Source organism: Rhamphochromis sp. 'chilingali' (genome assembly GCF_963969265.1).
Source record: "Rhamphochromis sp. 'chilingali' genome assembly, chromosome: 10".
Taxonomy (NCBI): Eukaryota; Metazoa; Chordata; class Actinopteri; order Cichliformes; family Cichlidae; genus Rhamphochromis; species Rhamphochromis sp. 'chilingali'.
The window spans coordinates 33,366,193-33,375,830 of NC_137937.1; positions in this window are offsets into that span (position 1 = coordinate 33,366,193).

The window sequence follows — 9,638 nt, forward strand, 5'->3', positions numbered from 1 at the left end:
TTTTTCAATAGGAAGAGGGCCATGTGACACATCAAACTTATTGGTAATGTCACAAGAAAACCAATGGTGTGCTTGGTTTCAACGTAACACGTTTCTGACCACCTTTAAAATGTGTTCAATGTGCTGCCCACTGTGTTGGATTGTCAATTAGGGGTGGGTTTTTATAATCGATTTATCGATTAAAATCGATTCTGGCTTGGATAACGTGAAATCGATTCATTAACATCCTGAATCGATTTTTTAATATAAATTCATTATGCCTGAAATGCCAGAATCTCTGGTGAAATCTCACAAAATTTCAACAACCAGCAAACAGCTAAGACAGTAAATGAGAGCAGGTACACGGATTCTGCACAAAGACAAAAACACACAGCGCTGACCCGTGGATCAGAATCGCCTTTCTCACCTGACGGCACGGACACGGTCGGGGCTGAAAGCTGACAGCTCGCTGATTCTGATCTGTCGGCGGGTCCGCGCTGTGTTTATGTCCTTTTTGCGCTGATTCTAAAGCTGTTAGTTTTATCTCTCTCCAAACAATATTGACCGAACCAGCAGCAAAAGAAGATCCAAACTACGCTTCACATAAACATCGTCATGAATTCCCTCTGACTTTTATTGTTTTGCTTCCACCAGGATAAAATCACAGCTCTCTCTCGCTCTCTCTCTGTACTTCAAGAACAGTTTCCCGTCTAAAAATCTGTTTTCTGCATTATTATTATTACTGCAGAATATTTTTATAAAATCCCAGGCCAGGAAAACCACCTTCATGTCTTTCTGTGTTTTATCTTCAGCTACTTTGACACAAAGACATCTGCTGTGACGCTCACACCTTTGATAAAGTCTTGCGAGTGTCAGCTTCCTTTTTATAGATACAAAAACATGTAAATATACTGATCTGAATTATAATATTTCTGACTGTCAAAATTTCCCAGATTCAAATCGAATTGAATTGAATCGTGGATCGAATCGATTCGGGACCTTGTGAATCGGAATCGAATCGATTCTAGAAATCATTGACGATACCCAGCCCTATTGTCAATGCAACCCTCTTCTCCCACTCTTCACACACTGATAGCAACACCGCAGGAGAAATGCCAGCACAGGCATCCAGTATCCGTAGTTTCAGGTGCTGCACATCTCGTATCTTCACACCATAGACCTGCCTTCAACCGTAATGTGGTGGTGCACCATCTTGCTGGAAAAACTCAGGGAACGTACCAGCTTCAGTGCACAAAGAGGGAAACACATCATCATGTAGCAATTTCAAATATCCAGTGGCCTTGAGGCTTCCATTGATGAAGAATGGACCCAATATCGTTGTACCCCATATACCACACCAAACCATCACTTTTGTTGTTCCAACAGTCTTGGAGGGACCCATCCAATGTGGGTGTAGCCTGGTCTCAAATATCTATTTTAGACCCTACAGGTTAAAGGGATATAAATATTGTCATGTAAAGACTTTATTGTAAATATTTCATATATGTGTTTAAAAGACAAAAAAAGAGTTTAAATGCATTAAAAACTTGTCTAAAATCACAATAAATAGAAGTCAATCATAACTTAAGTGTTCATGGAGTTATAAGTTACAAGAAAACCAAAGGTTTGTTATCTAATGTGAAACAAGGAAAACTTTGTATTTGCTGCAAGTTCTTTTACAAGTTCATTTTAGGTTGTCAATCTTGTATTTTCTTGTATCCCATTGGTTGATGTAAACCTATTGTCCAATCAGACATAAGGAAGGCGGGATCTAAGCGAGGAGGAAGGAAAAAACAAATAGTTATGTCTATAACTTCTGTTCCCTGAAGGAGAGGAACGAGGTACAACACATAAGTATGGGATATCACACCCTCGCGTGTCCTGGCTGAAGAAACCTTTAATCACACCTTTAAGGCAGATGACGTGTGATGACACGCGCACGGCCCCGCCTGCACATATAGCCACTGTCATCACAGTCATCCCTCAGTTCGATAGCCGCTCTTCACCGAGCCAAACTGCTCAGTGGGGCCACCTTGTGTTGTACCTCGTTCCTCTCCTTCAGGGAACAGATGTTATAGACATAACTATTCGTTCCCTTTCAGTCGATTCACTCGGTACAACACATAAGTATGGGACATATATACACGCCCCACAGAGCAGCCACCGAACCGGAATCGGACCACCACATCCTTAGTGAGTGGTAGACCCAGCAGAAAGGACAGCATGAGCCACCGAAGGGGCTGTAACGACCAACCAATAAAACCGCACAAAAGTGTGCATTGATGCCCAACTAGCTGCCCCACAAATATCAGCTACAGGCACCCCTTTAAAAAGAGCCTATGAGGTTGCCATCCCCCTGGTGGAATGAGCTCTTACCCCGTGGGGCAAAGCAAGACCACCGGTGCCGTATGCCAGTGAGATAGCTTCTATAATCCAATGGGACAGCCTCCGTTTGGACAGAGCTCTACCTCTATTTGGATCAGCGAAGCAGACAAACAGCTGGTCACATAAACGCACATTCTGAGTGTGCTCAATGTAGGTGCGTAGCACACACACTGGACAAAGAGAATGCATCCTCCTCTGCTCCTCAGATGCAAAAGGAGGGGAGCAAAAGCTCAGCAACTCAAACTCCATTGAGCTAGAAGATGCAGGCATGATCTTGGGAAAATAGGCAGCATTTGGACGCAATACGACCTTGTGGCCATCAGAAGAGAACTGTGTGCAGGAGGGATGCACAGAGAGCGCATGAAGGTCACCCACTCGCTTTGCCGAAGCCAAAGTGAGAAGTAATGCAGTCTTATATGAAAGAAATTTCATATCCACAGACTCAATGGGTTCAAACGGGGGGCTACAAAGGGCCTCCAGCACCAAAGACAAGTCCCAAGCAGGGACACTGGACTTAAGCACGGGCCTCAGCCGGCGAACTCCTTTCAGAAAACGTATGGCGAGGGGATGTGCACCTAGTGTCACCCCGTCAAAGCCAATATGACAGGCAGATATAGCTGCTAAATAAACCTTAATTGTCGAAAATGAAAGGCCCTTATCCAGCAGCTCCTGCAGGAATGTCAAAACATCCACAATAGAGCACTGAAATGGGAGAATGTGGCGGTCCTGGCACCATTGCTCGAAGGCTTGCCATTTGTAAGCGTACAAGCCTCTAGTAGATGAGGCCCTAGCACTCTGAATTGTCGCTATCACACTAGGTGGCAAACCCTTAGCAATCAAGTTTAACCTCTCAGCAGGTAAGCATGAAGGCGCCACAGATCTGGGCGCGGATGAAACGCTTCTCCTCCCGCCTGAGAGAGGAGATCCCTGCGGAGAGGAAGCTGCCAAGGACTCGCTGCTAGCAGGCTGATTATCTCTGCATACCACGACCTTGTGGGCCACCAAGGGGCCACTAGAATCAGAGAGAGGGGGAATGCCGACGCACTCTCTCTAGAACTGGAGATATCATTTCCACTGGGGAAAATGCATACAGGAGCACGTCTGGCCATTGGTGCGCTAGCGCGTCCAAGCCCAAGGGTGCATCGTGGTCGATTATGGAGAAGACCAGGGGGCAGTGAGTATTTACCCTGGAAGCAAAAAGATCTATTTGCGCCTTGCCAAATAGGTCCCAAATCTGAGCCACTATTAAAGGGTGTAACCTCCATTCTCTCACCAGAGGACCCCCCTGGAGAGAAGGTTCAGGTGGCCCGGGACATGGGTGGCTCTTAGAGACAGAAAATGAACACTGCACCATAACAGCAGAGAGCGAGACAGGAGCAGCCCGGGCTCCCTCCAAGGACTGAGAGCTAGCATGCAAGACGCAGTTACCGGCAGCCTCCTCCGGAGGTGACGCGATGTACACAAATGGTGAGAGAGAGTCCAGCGTTGAAACGCTCTCATTTTTAACAGTCCAAGTGGCACTACGGCGATCATAGATGCCATCATGCCCAACAAGCTTAATATCGTCTGGAAACGCAGTCTGCGTCCCAACTGAAACTGAGCGAGGCAGCGATGAAACGTGGCCACTCTGTGCTCCGACAAACATGCGCGGCTGGAAAGCGAGCATATTTCCAAACCGAGAAAAGTAATCTGCTGACTCGGGATTAGTGAGCTCTTTTGAAAGTTCACAGAGAACCCCAGTGTCTGAATGTGTGACAAAACCAGCGACAGCTGTGTCTCCACCTGCTCTCTGGAGCAAGCTACGAGAGCCCAGTCGTCTAGGTAGGCTAAGATGCGGATTCCTCTCTCTCTGAGGGGCGCTAGCGCTGCCTCGGCACATTTCGTAAAGGTGCGAGGAGCGAGCGACAGCCCGAACGGCAGAACTAGGTATTCGTAGGCTACGCCCTCGAATGCAAACCTCAGAAACTGCTTGTGTTTCGGGTGTATAACCACATGAAAATAAGCATCTGTTAGATCGATTGTTGCAAACCAATCTCCCGGGCCGACCGCATTCAAGAGCTGTCTGAGTGTTAGCATCTTGAACCTGTACGTTCGTAGATACGTGTTCAAGACTCGCAGGTCGAGGATGGGACGAAGCCCTCCCCTTTTTTCGGAACAACAAAATAACGGCTGTACCAACCTTTGTCTGTCTCCGAAGCGGGGACCACTCGTATTGCTCTTTTCTGCAATAGCGCCTTTATTTCCTCTCTGAGTATCATGGCCGCCTCGGTGTTGACAGTCGTGTTTACGACTCTTTGGAAACGAGGCGGCTTGACCCGGAACTGCAACCGGTAACCCATGGTAACGGTTCGCAGCACCCACGGAGAGGGGGCGCAAGCGCGCCATCGAGGGAAGTGAGCAGCCAGCCGGCTGACCTGCAGCACCGTCGACGGGGCGTTGTCGCCCCCCAGTGTGTCTGCAGGGGACTGCATCACCTGCCTGACCTGGCTCATTCTGCCTGCAGGCTGAGCATTTGATTGTTTGAGAATAAACAACACTCTTTATTGATTGTAACATGGAAACATGTACATTTATACATTTTGTTGGAGGCACCTTTTCTGGGGCACAACAATGAAAAACAGCGGGAACACTCGATGTGGTCACCTGAACATTTAACACACCTGAACAGGGAGTTACCTGAGGCATTTTGTGTGCAGGGGTTTTGTGCTTGGGAGACAGTGTTAGGAAAGTGCAGCGCCTTCTGGGGCTGACAACCTGAACAGAACTTAAGCTGGACCCCCTCTCCACTCGAAACCATAGCTAAGAGGGCTGAGGCTTCTTCCTCCTGGGCGTCGGGTCCCGCTGGGGGCCCGAGGGTGGGCCTTTGCTCCAGGCCGACTGGCGTGGAGCTCGGGCCGGAGGATGTGCTCTCCCTGGCGGCACACCCACTTCAGCAGTGGGCGCCGGTCTCTTGCCAGTTGGCAGAGGAGCGGCGGGCCTGTGAGAGCTAGCTGCGGGCTTGGGCTGACGTCTGGGGATGATGTCGCGCAGAGCTTCCGTCTGCTTCTTCCTCAGATCGAATCTAGCCTGAATGGCTTCAAGTGAATGTCCGAATAACCCAGCCGCAGACACTGGTGCGTCCAGATATACAGCCCTGTCCCTATCCGGGACGTCAGAGAGGGTCAGCCACAGGTGCCTCTGCGCCACTACTGTCGAAGCCATCCCTCTGCCCAGGGAGAGCGCTGCACAGCGAGACGCACGGAGGATGTAATCTGTGGCGACTCTGACCTTGTTAAGAAGAGGTGCCAGCGGGATGTCATCAGGAACCAGCGATCCGAGCTCCGTCAGGCACATTGCCTGGTACGTCTGGAGCATGGTGACAGAGCTCATGGCGCGAGCAGTGCCGGCCTGAGCTCGATAAATCTTCTCCAGCTGCGAAGCAGAGAATCTGCAGTGCTTGGACGGCAGAGTTGCGGGGCCACCGACACCATGGTTATGGGACGGGGCCAGATAAGCAGCCAGAGACGGCTCCATAGGGGGTGGGTTAGCTAAGCCAGCCCCCTCGGCGCCGTCCAATTCCATGTACTGTCCATAGCCGGGCACATTGACGCGGGTAGACAGAGGTTTGTCCCATGATGCTGTTAGCTCGCAGAGAACGTCTGGGAACATGGGAAGGCAGTTTTTGACCGTTGCGGGCTCCGGTGGGAGGAAAAACCCCGCGAACCGCGACGGCTTCTGAGCTGGCGGAGGAGAGGGCCAGTCCACCTGCAGCTTCTCAGGAGCACGGTGAAACAGGGAGAAAAGAGAGATGTCATCGTGGTCAACAGGCGCAGCAGCGGCGGCACATTGGGCCGACAATGAGCTCTCCTGCTCATCCTCCGACAAACCATGGATGTCCAGGCCGATGTCCAGCACGTCATCGTCTTCCTGGGGAGCGCTGGCGGGCTTCAACCCAGGCTGAAGCCCGTCAGCGCTCCTGCATGGTTCCGGCTCGTCATCGGCTAACCCGTCAACATATTCCATGTGGTCAGCCCAGCTAATTGCGGGGACATCGACCGGAAAATCCTCGTCTTCGGACTCGGACGAAGCCGGGGCTCCAGACTCGGAAAGGGGAGGGTCATGCAGTGCGACAGCCGAGCGTCCCAGCACTTTTTCCACAAACGTCACCCGTCTTTCTAGGGTCGAGCGCTGGAGCTGGCGGCAAAACGCACAGGCTCTCCTAGCGTGGACGATCCCCAGGCAGACAGGGCAGGCATCGTGCTGGTCGCAGTCGTGCAAAGAGAAACCGCATCCCTGAGGACAGGGGCGAACAGAAGATTTCTGCTTTGCTCGCTTCGGTTTGGAGTACATTCCAAAACGCAAAGCGAAATGCTGCACAGGAAAAACTTGAAATTAGCGCTCCGCGGGCAGCCTACACACCAACTGCGCGGTGGAGGCTAACACCAACAGGGGCAGTTAAGCTAAGTTCAAGTCGGCAGACAACGGAGCTAACTAGCAGTAGCTAGCTAGCCACACTCAGCAGAGGTGTTCTCAGCGAGGTGAAGAGCGTAAGAACTGAGGGATGACTGTGATGACAGCGGCTATATGTGCAGGCGGGGCCGTGCGCGTGTCATCACACGTCATCTGCCTTAAAGGCGTGATTAAAGGTTTCTTCAGCCAGGACACGCGAGGGTGTGATATCCCATACTTATGTGTTGTACCGAGTGAAGAGAGACTGAGAGGAAGCTGGAGCAGTACAGGACAGATGAAGAAAGAGCGAGATGCTTGGGATATAGAAAGAAAGGCGATCTGGGAGCAATTTCATCAGGAGCAAAAACAGAACCTGGAGGAGGTGAAAGCAAGCCACAGAAAGCTCCAGGAAGAATATCAGTGGAAGAGGAAGAAGTGGACATATTCATGGGTTGTGGCCTTATTGTCATTATTAATAATTTTATTATATTATTATGTGTTTACCGCACACACTACAGAGAGTGCAAAGGCAGAGAAGAGCCTGTAGCGTTTGCTAAGATGTAAACTACCCTGATGGAGTTTGTTCAAGCTACTTTAAATAATATTCAAAGATTCAAAGTGTTTATTGTCATGTGTCACAGGAAAAAAATGGGCATTTCTCTGTGCAATGAAATTCTTTCTTTGCTGTCCACCCACAGATGCCGATTAATATATACAATAGAAATAGAACAGATAAAATACAAATAGTACAAATAAATAAATGAAGACAGAAAAGGAGACAAAATATTGAAGTCTGAAACAGATGTGTGCAAAAGAGCTATAGCTTAATATGCTGCCTTAATATGCAGGATGACCTGATGCGCAAAAAAATTACTATTACTGTTCAAAAATAGGTCAGCTGTTCAAGCAGGCAGTGGGGAAGATAAGATAAGATGACCTTTATTAGTCCCACACGTTGGAAATTTGTTTTGTCACAGCAGGAAGTGGACAGTGCAAAAATTCTGAAGCAAAAATTAGAATATAATAAGAATAAATACTGTACACAACTGTTCAGAATAGAATAAAATAAAATACTATATACAGTAGAATGAAATAGAATAAAATATACAATAGGATAAAAATAGTTGTATACAGCATTTGTATTCTGAGTAAAAATACAACAATGCCAGAAAGGAATATTGCACTTAGTGTTATTGCACATGTATGGGTGTGTGTGTTTGATCAGTTAAAGTCTTTGTTGTGGAGTCTGACAGCAGTGGGGAGGAAAGACCTACGAAATCTCTCCGTCCCACACCGTGGGTGCCGCAGCCTGCCACTGAAGGAGCTGCTCAGTGCTGTCACAGTCTCCTGCATGGGGTGGGAGATGTTGTCCAACAGGGATGACAGCTTAGCCACCATTCTCCTGTCACTCACCACCTCCACTGGGTCCAGAGGGCATCCTAGAACAGAGCTGGCCCTTTTGATCAGCCTGTTCAGTCTCTTCCTGTCCCTGGCAGAGATGCTGCCACCCCACCAGACCACACCGTAAAAGATGGCTGAGGCCACCACAGAGTCATAGAAGGTTTTTAGGAGTGGGCCCTCCACTCCAAACGACTTGAGTCTCCGCAGCAGGTACAGCCTGCTCTGCCCTTTCCTGTAGAGGGCTTCTGAATTATGAGTCCAGTCCAGTTTGTTGTTCAGATGAACACCAAGGTACCTGTAGCTGTCCACAGTCTCAATGTCCATACCTTGGATGTTCAGTGGTTGCAGTGGAGGATGTTTGTGCCTGCGGAAGTCTACCACCAGCTCCTTGGTTTTACTGGTGTTGATCTGGAGGTAGTTCAGCTGGCACCAGTCCACAAAGTCTTGAGTCAGTCCTCTGTACTCCTTGTCGTTCCCATCAGTGATGAGGCCGACTATTGCAGAGTCATCAGAGAACTTCTGCAGGAAGCACTGGGTGGAGTTGTGGGAGAAGTCTGCAGTATAGATGGTGAAGAGGAACGGAGCCAGAACCGTTCCCTGTGGGGCCCCCGTACTGCAGACGACCCTGTCCGACACACAGCCCTGAGTTCTCACATACTGTGGTCGGTCGGTGAGGTAGTCCAGAATCCAGGTAGTGAGGTGATGGTCCACTCCAGAGTTCTCCAGCTTGTCCTTCAGGACCGTGGGAAGAATGGTGTTGAAGGCACTGGAGAAATCAAAGAACATGATTCTCACAGTGCTTCCAGCGGTCTCCCTGTGAGAGAGTGAACGATGTAGGAGGTGAATGACGGCATCATTCGCTCCAATGCCAGGCTGGTAGGCAAACTGAAGTGGGTCCAATGATGAGCTCACCAGGTGCCGAAGCTGAGCCAGGACCAGCTGCTCCAGGGTCTTCATCAGGTGGGATGTTAGAGCCACCGGCCTGTAGCTGTTGAGGTCCTTGAGGCGTGAAGTCTTTGGCACTGGTAGGACACAGGAGGTTTTCCAGAGCTGTGGGACTCTTCCCAGCCTCAGGCTCAGGTTGAAGAGGTGTTCCATCACCCCACACAGTTGGTCTGCGCAGGACCTGACGACCCTCGAGCTGATGCCATCTGGGCCCGCTGCCTTCTTGGCTTTAATCCTCCTCAGTCCCTCCTAACCTGGGTGGTTAAGAGAGACAGGCTGGAGCCTTGTGTTGAGTGTGTATTGGATGCTCTTAGGTGATGAACTGTATGCCTCTTCAGCATTGGCATACAGTAAGTCCAGTGTTCTATTGTCTCTGGTTGGGCATGTCACATACTGGGTGAAGGTGGGCAGTGTGGAGTCCAGTGAGGCATGATTAAAGTCCCCTGATATTAAAAGAAGAGCTCTCGGAGATTGCGTTTGCAGTCTGCTGACCACAGAGT